Raw genomic sequence first — 12,120 nt, 5'->3', positions numbered from 1 at the left:
AAAGCACTTATCCTACCACAAAGACATTGTTTCCAGGAATACAATTGTTGAGTCATTTTAGTGGTGACTCAGCATTACATCATTTTCTGCCTAAAAAAACAAACAAACTTATTTTTCATTCATCATATTATTTATTAATGTTTTATTATGTTGTTTTATTTTATTATCTTATTTTACATTGCTTCATGTGATTTTGATTAAATAATCTTGTATTCTAATACAAAAGACAATCCCTGGTTCTCCTGCATCCGCTCTGATGTTTGTTTGTTTTGTTCTTTCAATAAGACACGTGAAGTTCAGTCTATTAGGCTGATACATGTTGGATGAAAAAATGAACACTAACACAGTCTGTTTTGCTGAGGGCAGCCTGTAACTTGAATTTTGCTCTACGAACATGCAAACATCTGGTGACCAGCTACACCACAGAAAAGTCACATTTTAATAACGCTGCTTATAACCTTGTAGTAGTACCTTGTTTCCTCTAATGTGCGAGAGATACCAGAGAAAATGTCTCAACATCAGACTTGAGGCACTACTTGAGTACTATGGCTTGGAAGTAAAGTAAAATGCCTAGCTAGCCTTTTACTGTTTCTCATTTTTGACTGATCCTACTTTCTGGGCTCATCGCGAGCCTAGAAAGACAACAACAACAACAACAACAACAGGGAATTTCCTGAGGAAAATAGACTGCAACTTTCTCTGTGTCAGGGACACCAGTGGGTAACTGACGCCTGCAGAGATGAGGCGAAGGCAGGAGCTTTAGTGTGCAGCTTCGGTGGCCTCAACATGCCCGAAAGAGGTTCACTGAACACTTTAAATTACCAACTGCCTTTGTTGTACAAGTCTGTGCTGGTGGGACATATTTTTTCTTGTCTTTAGGCCAGTTGTATGACAAAGAGAGGCAGCAGCATCTGCTCTGTGACAAGAATGTTTACTGTACAGAATATTCAGCAAAGTGCATCTCACATCAAAGAGAGCATTCAGTATCTCCAAATTACTGCCTACTTCAATCATACATCACTTTGAATTCTTTTATTATCAACATTTCTGAAACTAATTAAAAGGGAACCTTATCAGCTTTTGAAAGCAAATCACGTAGTGAGTAGGAAACAAAAGCTAATCCTATTATTGTAACCGGGATATTGGCTGACTGAATCACATGCAGATTACTTTGATTTAATCTGAATCTGCTCTTGCAGCTCATCGTCAAACAAAGTTGAAACATACTGCATTCTGTCCACAAGGGAAGCCTCACATCAGACATGTGGCTGACAGCCCCGTTGATTGGTTTTGTGCCCTTAATGCCGTATTCTCTTCCCATTGCGTTTCCCTGTCATGGACATATTATTCCTTTTTCCTATCAGCCATTTCGTGAAGATCCAACCAAACCATATATGAGGTGTCTTATTTCAAAGCTGCTCGTCTCATTCAGGAAGCTTAAGTTTTTTAACACCTGCAGTATGAATTATATAACATTCCTCTATATGGATAGCCTTGCGTAAACACATACATGTGCAAAAGGAGACTATTCATTCACATCTGACATAGCTTTCTCTCAGTCTGTGCACAGACCTGGGTTAAATTATTTGCTAAGAGTTCTTGGTGTTTGTTTTATCCATCTTGGAGTGTCAGATGGGTGGGGTTTGCTAGCACCAAGTTTTAATTTTGTGTTTGAATTTCAGATGGCAGCATTATTTTCCTCTTGCAAACACTTCTTGATTGTGTTGTTTTAACAGGAACTCAAATTAACCAAATTAAATGGCATGAATACAATTCAGTTTTTAGGATTTTGTCCTTGTCATATTATTTTTGTTATTGTCAACTGATCTCATGAAAAGGTGAAAACCACTGAGAATTCATCTTATTGTTTGTTTGGCCAAAAGTCAAAGCAAATTTGCATCTCATTGCAAGGTGAAAAGTTTATTGTTATAGCAAGATGTTTTTTACATTACACAATAACAATATTTTTATTATTATAGCAAAGAACATAACATGAAACTGATCTATTCTTCTTTTTCTAGTGTGGCAGCAATACGTCTGTGTACATTTATATAATTTGTTTGAACACATCTTTAGGTTTTACTGATGGTCATGATAAAGCACATCCTGACTCGTTCAGGCAGTCAACTTGAGGGTGCCACAGCAGACACTCTATCTGCAACATTATATTCCAGTCACCCTTCTCATTAGTGCCATGTGCTTACCCATCAGTGCACTACTGACTCCTCTTGTGCCACGCAGGTCTACTCCCTTCACTCCTCAATCTCTGCCGTGTACTTTGTTTCTTAGTGAGGAGTAGTGAGGTCAGAGTGTGAATGTGAAATATTAATGCTTTGCATATTCTATGTTTCCTGTCTATGAACAGGAAACGAATCTGCAGCTATTTAGCAAAAAGAAATGCCAAACATTTTGTATACTGAACTGAAAGGTTATGCTGATTTCTCTGCATTATATGATTGTAAATATTGAATATTTTTGTGGCTTTTGGAGCATTGTGATGAGCATTTCACACTGTTTTCTTATATTCTGGACTATTAATCATCAATCATCCCTGGGCCAATTTTTCAAGAAGTTCCATTTTTTGCAATTTGTGTCATATTGTGACCCCTTATCACGCACATTAAGCTTTCTTGTTTTCTTTCACCGTCCATGTTAGACTTATGGTTTTATACAAGGCTCAGTGCCTTTCATGGCTATTTCTTGTATGTCCCTGTCTCTCAGACTCAAATGTTATGCTCGCACACTCTGCTAGCTCTCTGCTGTTTGTTTGGGAATGACTGGTGCTGGTAATCTGCTTTCACCGGCAGCCTGAAAAATAAGTTAAGGCAGTGAGCAGCTGCCAGCCAGTGTGTGTGTATGCCGGTGCATCCCTCAAGTGTTTGTACATCTTAATGTCACTGCAGATAGTTGTCTTTAAGCAGAGCACACAAGAAAGTGAAACAAAATTGAATTTTGGGGCTGTCAACCAGCACACTTTGAGCAGCCTGTCAGAATCTAATCACAGATGGCTTGATCAGACAGAATATCTTGCTGCGTTAAAAGGTTTCCTGTTTTCCTCGTGAAATTTCAAAAGCTTCCACCCACAGCGAAAGACTGCCTGTAGGCTTCTGCACACAATGTGTGCATGGTTGGCTTTTCCGCTGGGCCTGTGCTGTATGTTGGAGCTGTAACAAGGGTGATGGATGTAGTTTCTTACTCACATATGATTTGCATCATCTTTACTGTTACCACTGCTGCCGTGGGAACCATCGTAAAGAATATATTTTTTTCTCCTTTTTCACGGTAACAGATCACTCCCAGTCAGAACCCATCCAGAGTTGTTTCTCCTTTTATTCTTCTTTAGTCTCTCAGGCATGGTGTGGAAAAAAAAGAGACTGGTCTTTGACGCTGCAGATCCACTTTCTCCCAGCCTCCCTCTGCTCCAATCGACCCTCCTCCGCACTGTGATCCACTTTTCCTTCTGAATGTTCCCAGGCTACATCTCTTTTTCCTTTTCCTTCCTTCTACTGTATCTCACTCTCTCCCTTGCTCTCTCTCCCCAATGCAATGGCTTCACGTTGCGATGCACCTTCAGGCTGTGTGTGGGATAGTGTTGTGGGCTGGCATCTGGCAGCCTTTGATAAGAGAGCAAGTAAGCTGGTGCTATTCCTTCTGAGATGTTTAAATTTATTTATTTATTTATTCTTTTAGTCTTCCAGCGAGACCACTGGACAAGGTTTTTTACAGTGTCTGAAGGACCTTGTCTAAAAAATGCTATACAATACTCTAAGACCACAAATGATTTTGGTTACCGGAAGGCACATTGTATTTAAGTGCCATCATTATCTCTTTTGTGATGATTTTTTTCAGATGCTGCACCACATCTTACAGTTTCATTAAATAATTTTGATGGCCATTTGGGAGGAGTGGAACAAGCTGAAAACATAACTTTGGACAGACCACCTTCTAAATTTTTAATTTAATATGTTATCAGAGCAACATTAGCATTCAGTCCTGTGTCTATCTTGATTAATTCAAGTCTAGTATTCACTTTCGCTCTTTTAAGAAATTACAGTATTTGATTCTTTAGCTGCTAAATGTGCCACTATTGGGTTTTTTTTTTTTACTTTTTTATTTATTTATTTTTTGCTGGTGCCTCTCTCTGGCTGGAAGTTAGGTTAATTAAGACAGAGTTTTGAAAAACCAAAACAGCAAGCAAGTTGCTTAGTTAGGCTACTCATTCAGCAGAATAAGAGTGTAAAATAATATATATATTAGTGTTCATTTAATGTAAAGTCAGCTTTCTAGATATCTAGAGATTTTAAGTCCAACATTTACTCTCCTGTTAACTGGCCTCTACTGTATTCTCCACTATACCCTCTTGGGTTGCCGAGAATCCCTTTAGGTGCCCTTTAGATGTCCTTCAAGTGGAGAGAACATGATAAAGTGCACTTTATCATGCACACTTGGTGCCCTACATGTTAGAAAATTTGTTGGTCTCTAAATGGGTAAATACTTAATAGTTCCTGGTGTCTTTTTACTAGTAGTGTAGTAGTTATAACAGTTGAATGTCATAATGAAACAATTTTTGTCCTAACTAGGGTTTGTAACTGTTTCACCATAAATGCATTGCACAGGTGCCTCACTGCATACAGCTGGTGCCCTTTTTATTTCTTCGCCGCAGTCTCTCAAACTATCGGAGTTCGCCACCGCCTGGTGACATCTTTCCTTCGCTTACTGATTGTGAATTGATAATCCAAACCTCAGGCTGTAGTTTATCACTGTAGAAATCTCTCTAGGAAGCTTTGGAATTAATTGGTTACCTTATTGTACATTCAGCAGCTGTATATTCATTTAACTCATAGCATACATACCCCTTCTTAATGAAAATATCTTCACTGTCACACCTTTTCACAAAATTGATATTGAGTCTGGCCTCAGGTTGTGGGGGTGCAATATGGATACTAACATTATTTGTCATTCTGCAATTAATTGCAAATGTGGCTCCAGAGAAAATGGCACACATATCTAATTGCTATCCATGATAGGCCTCATATGGGCATGTGAATGCATCATCGGCCACAGATTGATCTTGGCTTTGAGGAGGAGTGCCAGACTGTCATCATTTCCATCCCATTGCTCTGTTGACCATATGACCATTGTCATATGGGTCCCAAATCACAATTCATAAAATTCGCTTGTATTTCAGAAGTCTGGGTGTGTGGTCAGTAGAATAAACTAGGAATTTTGCTTCCACAAAAACAAACAACAACGAGAAAATTTCTTTAAGCTGTTATTTATTAGCATCTAGATAAAAATGTCAGGTGTTCCCATATGCACCCTTAAATTAGAATCACACCAACACCAACAGTGTGTGAATTTACTTTTTTTTAAATCTTTTTTTTTCTCCATAAAGTCAATAAAACCATTGTTAACAGAGGAGTTTGTCTGGAGCTGTTAGCTTATTACAGACAAACCGCTGAGAGAGAGCCTTTTCTCGGTTCTATTTCTGGCAAGCTTCTTTTGCCATTTCTAATTACTTTAGGTTTATTTACATTTCAGTTTTCAGTTTTATTTGGTTGAAACGCTTATGCTTAATGTCTGGGTAGATTTAGGCATAAAAGATACTTCGTTAGGGTAAGGAAAAGATCAAGTTTTGCTTTCAAAATCCTTGTATTGATGCCACAAACATGGCTGTATATTCCTTCATGCATGTTGTCCAAACGGCCGCTTTTGATGCCACAAAGATGGCTACAAAGTGTTCCAAGAGAAGCATAATGACCGATTTTGTTGATCGATTGATGTGGTCTTGAGCAGTGATCTCTTGCTTTGCGGCCATCTCACCACCGTGTTACGCCAGCGCTGAGCCCTCCACCCTCTGTTGAAAAAGTCAATTCATAAACATATAATTTCAACATGATATGACATGTGAAATGTACAAAACTAATATATCTTTGGCTTGCAGAAATGGACAATGCGACAATTTTATTCTGGCAACTAGGCTGCGGGATGCCTTGAATTACTGAGATTGTTGACAGAGCTCGCCAAACATATTTGATGTCACTTCCCTTGTCTTTTGTGTTAGCAGAACAGTTCTTTAAAATTAACGAAGCCAGTTCAAAATATGTAGTGTCCAAGTTGGTGGATAAGGGATTTAAGATGGGTCGTCCATCATTTATTATCAGGTAACAACTATTCATTACAAAACACATTACTTCATCATTGTAATACTTCTAATATAATCTTTGACACAACCAAGGTATAAGGCGGTCTTAACTGGTCATTAGCTGGCCTTAAATCAACAATAATCAAAAGTAAAGTTTAGAGAAAAAAATATACTTGTTAAAAGTTTAAACATCAGAAATTCTTTCATGTGGATGTGGTTTGTACATTAGCTTGGAAGCGATTTAGCAAGATGAGCAGCAAATGCAGAAGTGCCATGACATTTTGATCTATATATATTTTGAGTCATACCAGGGAGAAAAGCAGAATTAAACTTGAAATATTAAAAGAAAATTATTAAAATTCTAATTAATCAAACCACTCAATATAAAAACATTGTTTTAGGACTTTAAACATCTTTATTGACTTATATCTAATGAAATACCTTATTTTAAGTCCAATTCCAAGTAATTTTGGGTCATAAGTCATAAGTACATCTTAGAATTTGGGAATCTGCTCAAGCCCCTAAAATCATCTAAATCAGGCTGTAATTTTTAGGGTGTAACACAAGTATATGTAGGTTAATACAAAAAACAAATAATGTCTAGCTTATTTATGTTTTGACCAGTTCTTTAGCACTGAACCTTTGTTTTCCTATTGTTTTTCAGTCAAATCCCCGTATCCATGCATTATCATCAGTGTCCAGGATCTGTATCCATCTCTCATCCTCAGGGCTTCTCTTTTTCAGACTTTTGATTCTCCTGTTAGACATGAGCTTAAACACATCACGGAGCACACAAGAACACACATATAAGAAAAAAAAAAAAAAAATCCCAGCCCATCTCACCTTTTGCTCCATCTCATGCTTGAAAGGTTCAGAGGCTCTGGCCAGAAAGGTCAGCAGTGAGGAATGATGCGATGTGTCAGGCATTGAGCCAACCAAATCTTAAATAAAATAAGAGACGCAAGTGAGTTGCTTTGACTTTGACTGGATAAAGAGCATAAAAGCATGAGGCGTGGCCAATGACTTGTCAATTACCCATTTATGTCTGATGTAGAGCACAACCTGTGACTTGCCTCAGGAGGTGTGAGTGGTGTTATGTGATGGATACAGGAGCAAATTCAACACTGCAACCATATATGTGGCCAGCTTTAAAACTCAATTTGTGTGGGAGCTGCCTGAACCTGTACAGCAAACTGATTCATCCTTACATATTTATCTTTCCATTTCTGAACCTCTACAGTCAGTTGAGTTATGGAAGAAAAAACTCATTCAGTGATGTTGTCATTACTTTGTTGCTAAGTACCAATTTATTTATTATTATTTAGTTATTAATCTGTCTTTAAATAATCATTACACACCAATGGAACCTTTCTAAGAACCCAGGAACCTGTTAGAGGCTCTTAGAAACCTCACTCACATCTTGGAGGAACTGGAGGGAACCAGGATGTGTTTAATTCCTGGCCAACAGTTCTTGCCCCCACCAAAAGTCCCTGCTGCAATTGTACTTCCTGATTGCTTAGGGAAGACAGGATGGAGTGGCTGATTAGTCACTGATTAAAACATGCCTTGAGACTGCTACAACTTGTGGATTACAAATAAATGCTACTTTGGAATTAGCCTGTTTAGTCTCTATCAAACTCCGGATGTTTTGTTTTTTTTTTCAAAATTCATTCTTCAATGATCTGTTCAAATAAATACATACTTTTGTAATACCTAAAATGCACTCAACACACACATCACACACATCAACTTCAACTTCAGACTTTATTTGTTTATTTTGTATATTTTTTCTTCCTCTGCATTTAGCCTATCACTGATTGAAACACCCACATGCAACATGCAACATGCAGTGAAACACACAGGAGCAGTGGGCTGCCATATCAAGCGGGGAGCAACTGGGAGGGTTAAGTGCTTTGCTCAAGGGCACATCAGCCCAACAAATGGAACTTATTCTTCTAATTCTGCCTCAGACTGGCAAAATTTTTCCTGCCAGTCTGAGGGGAATCAGACCAACGACCCTCCGGTCACAAGCCGCTTCTCAAATCTCTAGGCCACGGCTTTCCTTCTGCGTCACTGTTTACCCTGTTTCCCTATTCATAAACAAGGCTATTGTTGGCATGTCTTTGCTAAAGTACAGTGGAGCTAACTGCCAAGCCGTGCACTGGAAATTCAAAGAGGATGCACAAAAGGGACACTTAATCTTTGATTTAGTTCCTGAGGTCTTAGAGTTATGAAGCTAAACAGGACGAAAATTAGCTAAAATTGATGACTTTGTCAAAATCCAAATTGTTCTTGTTCTCTTTTCCAATTATTTGGTGATTTACACTGAGCTGCTGTTTGCAATACTGTGTAAACACAGGAATTTTAGCTTGTTCTCTGTCTGCCATCAATGACAGTTGATCTGATCATTTAAAACATGCAAAAAAAAACTCTCTTGTAAGTATATGGAAATGACAATGACCAACAAAGATTTCAAATTTAGTATCACCTAATTACATTACTGAGGTAGAGCAATGTCAAGTGTTCCTTCAACATGCGACAAACGCCAGATGGTTTGAGCAACCTACATCATTATGGTGGTTGAAAAGAAAATAAAACCCTGTCAAAGCCTGATTCTCCATCTGCACGATTCACGTCTTAATCATGCTTCTGGCACATCTCTACCACTGAATATCCCAAGCAATTCAGTGCAAACTGCTCTGCTCAGATGATTCAGCTTACCTCCACTGGCACATGTGCTGTTGAATATGAATTAAGCTCATATCAGGCAGCCCAGACTGCCGGTGAACGTTATAATATCATCACGATGAAGCTTTGCCATTAACCTTAGGTTTTTTTTCTTAATCTATCTTTATAGATTATTAACCTTTTTTTCAATTTTTCAATTTTTATTTTTCATCTGAAGGTCGCTAGCATTCAAAATCCCAAATCACTTCTTGACTTTAACATTTTCATTCAAAAAAGCTGTACAGTATTATAATGTGTTATAAGGTAATTTCAGCAGAAAATTGATAAGAGACATTGAAAGAAAGAGGCACATTCACGGACATAATAGCCACAACAAGCTAAATATTAATTCAGCGCAGATAGATAGACACAGTCTTATCTAATAAAGGTTAATTAGGTCAGCAATAGTTAAAATAAATAATTTATTAACTGCAGGCCTCAAGCAGCATCAATTAATTTGATTCTGTTGTGGGCTGTGGAGACCTCCCCACTCCTCTGGCATTCATTATTGTGCACAGGGGGTGGGAGTGGGGTTTGGTTTATCAAATACCAAGCAGGTCTGTGAAGTGTGGTTCAATTAATCATGGCATATGTGAAAACATGTGTTTGCAGTCAGATGTTGGAGACACATATGTAATTTGCATGGGACAAAAGTAAACTAGAGCAATGAGGAGGGTACACAGTCTTAATATGTCTGACTGTTTCCACCATGACGGCTTGTTAAACAAGCATCTGTCTCCAATGATGAATGAAAACATCAGAGATGAACAATGAAACAAAGAAGTGTCATCATCAGTTTACACATAATCCTTTACAGATATTCTCTCTCATATCAGGCAAATGTGATGATATAAAAAAGATGGTGATGATGCAGCCTGGACAGACACTGAACAGACAGACAATAACTGATAATAATCTTTTCTATAGTAGTTTATAACAAGAAAACAGGACAAATTATTCTCATAAACTTGTTCAAGAGTCATGAAGCAAAGCTAGTGGATGAAGTGAAGGGCACAGGCGGTTAGTCATTGTAGTTTGGGTTTCTTGCCAGCACAGTCAGCAGTTGAAGCTGTAGCAGTTGCTCTGAGCTCATGGAGGCAATTAAGATACTTTAAAGCCCTTTCCACCCAGTTGTAACATTCTGCAAGAGTTGTCTTTGTATCTACAACACCACTGCAAACTGGAACTGCTAATAGCTAATTCAGCGTACTTTAACGGTGCCACTTTGTCAAAATGTAAACAAACATATGCTGGAAAAAAAACAAGCCTAAGCTGTAGCCCACAGCTGACTAACTGACTCGTGAAAGCGTTACCCAATGTAACCGAATTCTTTTTTAAGGCCTACAAAGCATTATGGGAACTGAAGACAATGAATTACATAGGATAATGCATCAGTATTGTTAACTGTTTTCATGCACCATTGTCATTACTGTTTTGGCATCAGCAGGTCCTAATTGTCACACTGAAATTGTTGTAAACACTTTTTCAGCTTCTATCAATCATGGATGGCAGCAGTTGTCTCAACTCTGACTGACCGATTGACCAAAACTGTCTTTAGATAAGTTCACTTTCTTCAAGAAAAGCTACTTCACACCTGTGAAAGAATTCTCTTGTTAAAAAGTGCAGACACAATTACAGTTGCATCGTGCAGAGCCCCACTTGGCCATATCATGACTCTGGCAACTGGGCTACAGAGGTTAGAAGACTGTCAAAGACAAAGTGTATTTGTCGACAAACTCAAGGCTGATTATAGACTTTTCAGAAGCCTTGTGGAAAACAAGCATAGTGGGGTTTCTTTGATAGGTATGCGCTCTGGACAATTTGGCTCTTTCAGTTATATTACATCATTCACAGACCAAGGATTTATTTGAATGTCTGACTGAAGCAAAATATGGAGAAAGACGAACAATATTCACTGCTGCACAGAGAAAGACTGCGGCCTCCAACATACCTAGAGATAATAATAATGTCTTTAGTGCCAATGAAAGCTGAAGAGCTAGCGGCCTACACAAACACTAGTATGACAGGCAGACTATAGAGATATAAACTGGACTAATAACAACAATCTGGATTCAATGTGCCATGAAATGTCCTTATAACAGGACTAAGAGGCTACAGCTGACACTACTGCTGGCAACTCTGTGAGGTTGTATCCTCAGAATGATTTGCAGGCTCAAACTCACAAATTTTCACAGTACAACAGTTTCCAAATGTCATCATCTTGAATTTCCCTCAGGATCAATATCAATAATATCAAGTATCTATCTATATATCAGTCTGGAATAAAATGTGGAGCAAAAATCCAAACTTAAACTCAGATGAAACATTTAGCAAAGTTCTTTCACTTGCCATTTTAAACTCTGTGATTCAGTGTTTCTTGCTGAACTTTAGCTTCAGAATTTGCTTGTCTCCTCAAAATTTTATATATGCATTCTTCTGCCCTTGGCGTTTTTACACGGCCAGATATTATTTTATATTTGGCAGTTGATAATTTTTTGGAGTAATGATTCAACTGGAAGAGTTCATCAAATTCTTGGATGTGCTCCAATTTGCCAGTCGACTCTTGTTGAGCTGGCAAGTTGTTTATCTTGTGAGAGAAGAAAAGCGCTGACAATGGTGCTGAACTACAGCACTTTGGTTGCACACGAGTAAGAGGTTAAAAAAATTGCATTGTTAAAGCTCTTGGTGATGGCTGCTTGTATGCTATGCAGAAAACATTTGGGAATAGTTTCAGTTATAATAACATCAGCTTATGTAAGCAGCCTTCAGGGGTGCAAATTCTCTTTCAACAAAATGCTGTACAAACTGTATTTTAGCTTTACCAGTGCTTGTAAACAGGACATCCTTAGTCTGTTCAAGCAGACGAGTACAGCATTATCCTATATCCTATCCTATACTCCAGACTGATCAAAGTCTGCATCTATTTCACAGAGCCTTTTCTGAGAAAGGAAAGCAGAAAGCCTTAACTAGACGTAACTAGAAAGTTACACCCTTTCAAGTAGTTCTTTCTTATCCTGCAGACACAGACGACTCTGTACAATGTGTGTGCTGGTTTGTGTGGCTGAGCAGAGAGATTACTTTGGTTATCATCTCGGGAAGCGTCACGTTTCAGTCACGATGTGCTGTTTCCATTTTCCACTCTGATAATCTTTCATCTTTTGTCACGATTTTACGTGTGGGCAAGATACAGTTTATAGATCCTGTGAGAAATTTTGCGCTTGCATTTGATTTTCAAACGTAATTTCCAA

At 38.2% G+C, this 12,120-nt stretch overlaps 1 protein-coding gene across 2 annotated transcripts in view; it reads left to right on the top strand.

The window, feature by feature from the left end:
- Window positions 1–12,120, top strand: part of LOC124072261 (leucine-rich repeat and fibronectin type-III domain-containing protein 2) — a 117,056-nt gene that overhangs the window by 91,449 nt on the left and 13,487 nt on the right. The window lies entirely within an intron of this gene.

Source organism: Scatophagus argus, chromosome 15 (assembly GCF_020382885.2).
Source record: "Scatophagus argus isolate fScaArg1 chromosome 15, fScaArg1.pri, whole genome shotgun sequence".
Lineage (NCBI taxonomy): Eukaryota > Metazoa > Chordata > Actinopteri > Scatophagidae > Scatophagus > Scatophagus argus.
The sequence above is the reverse complement of the archived record's forward strand: the minus strand, read 5'-3'. Positions and strand labels throughout refer to the sequence as shown.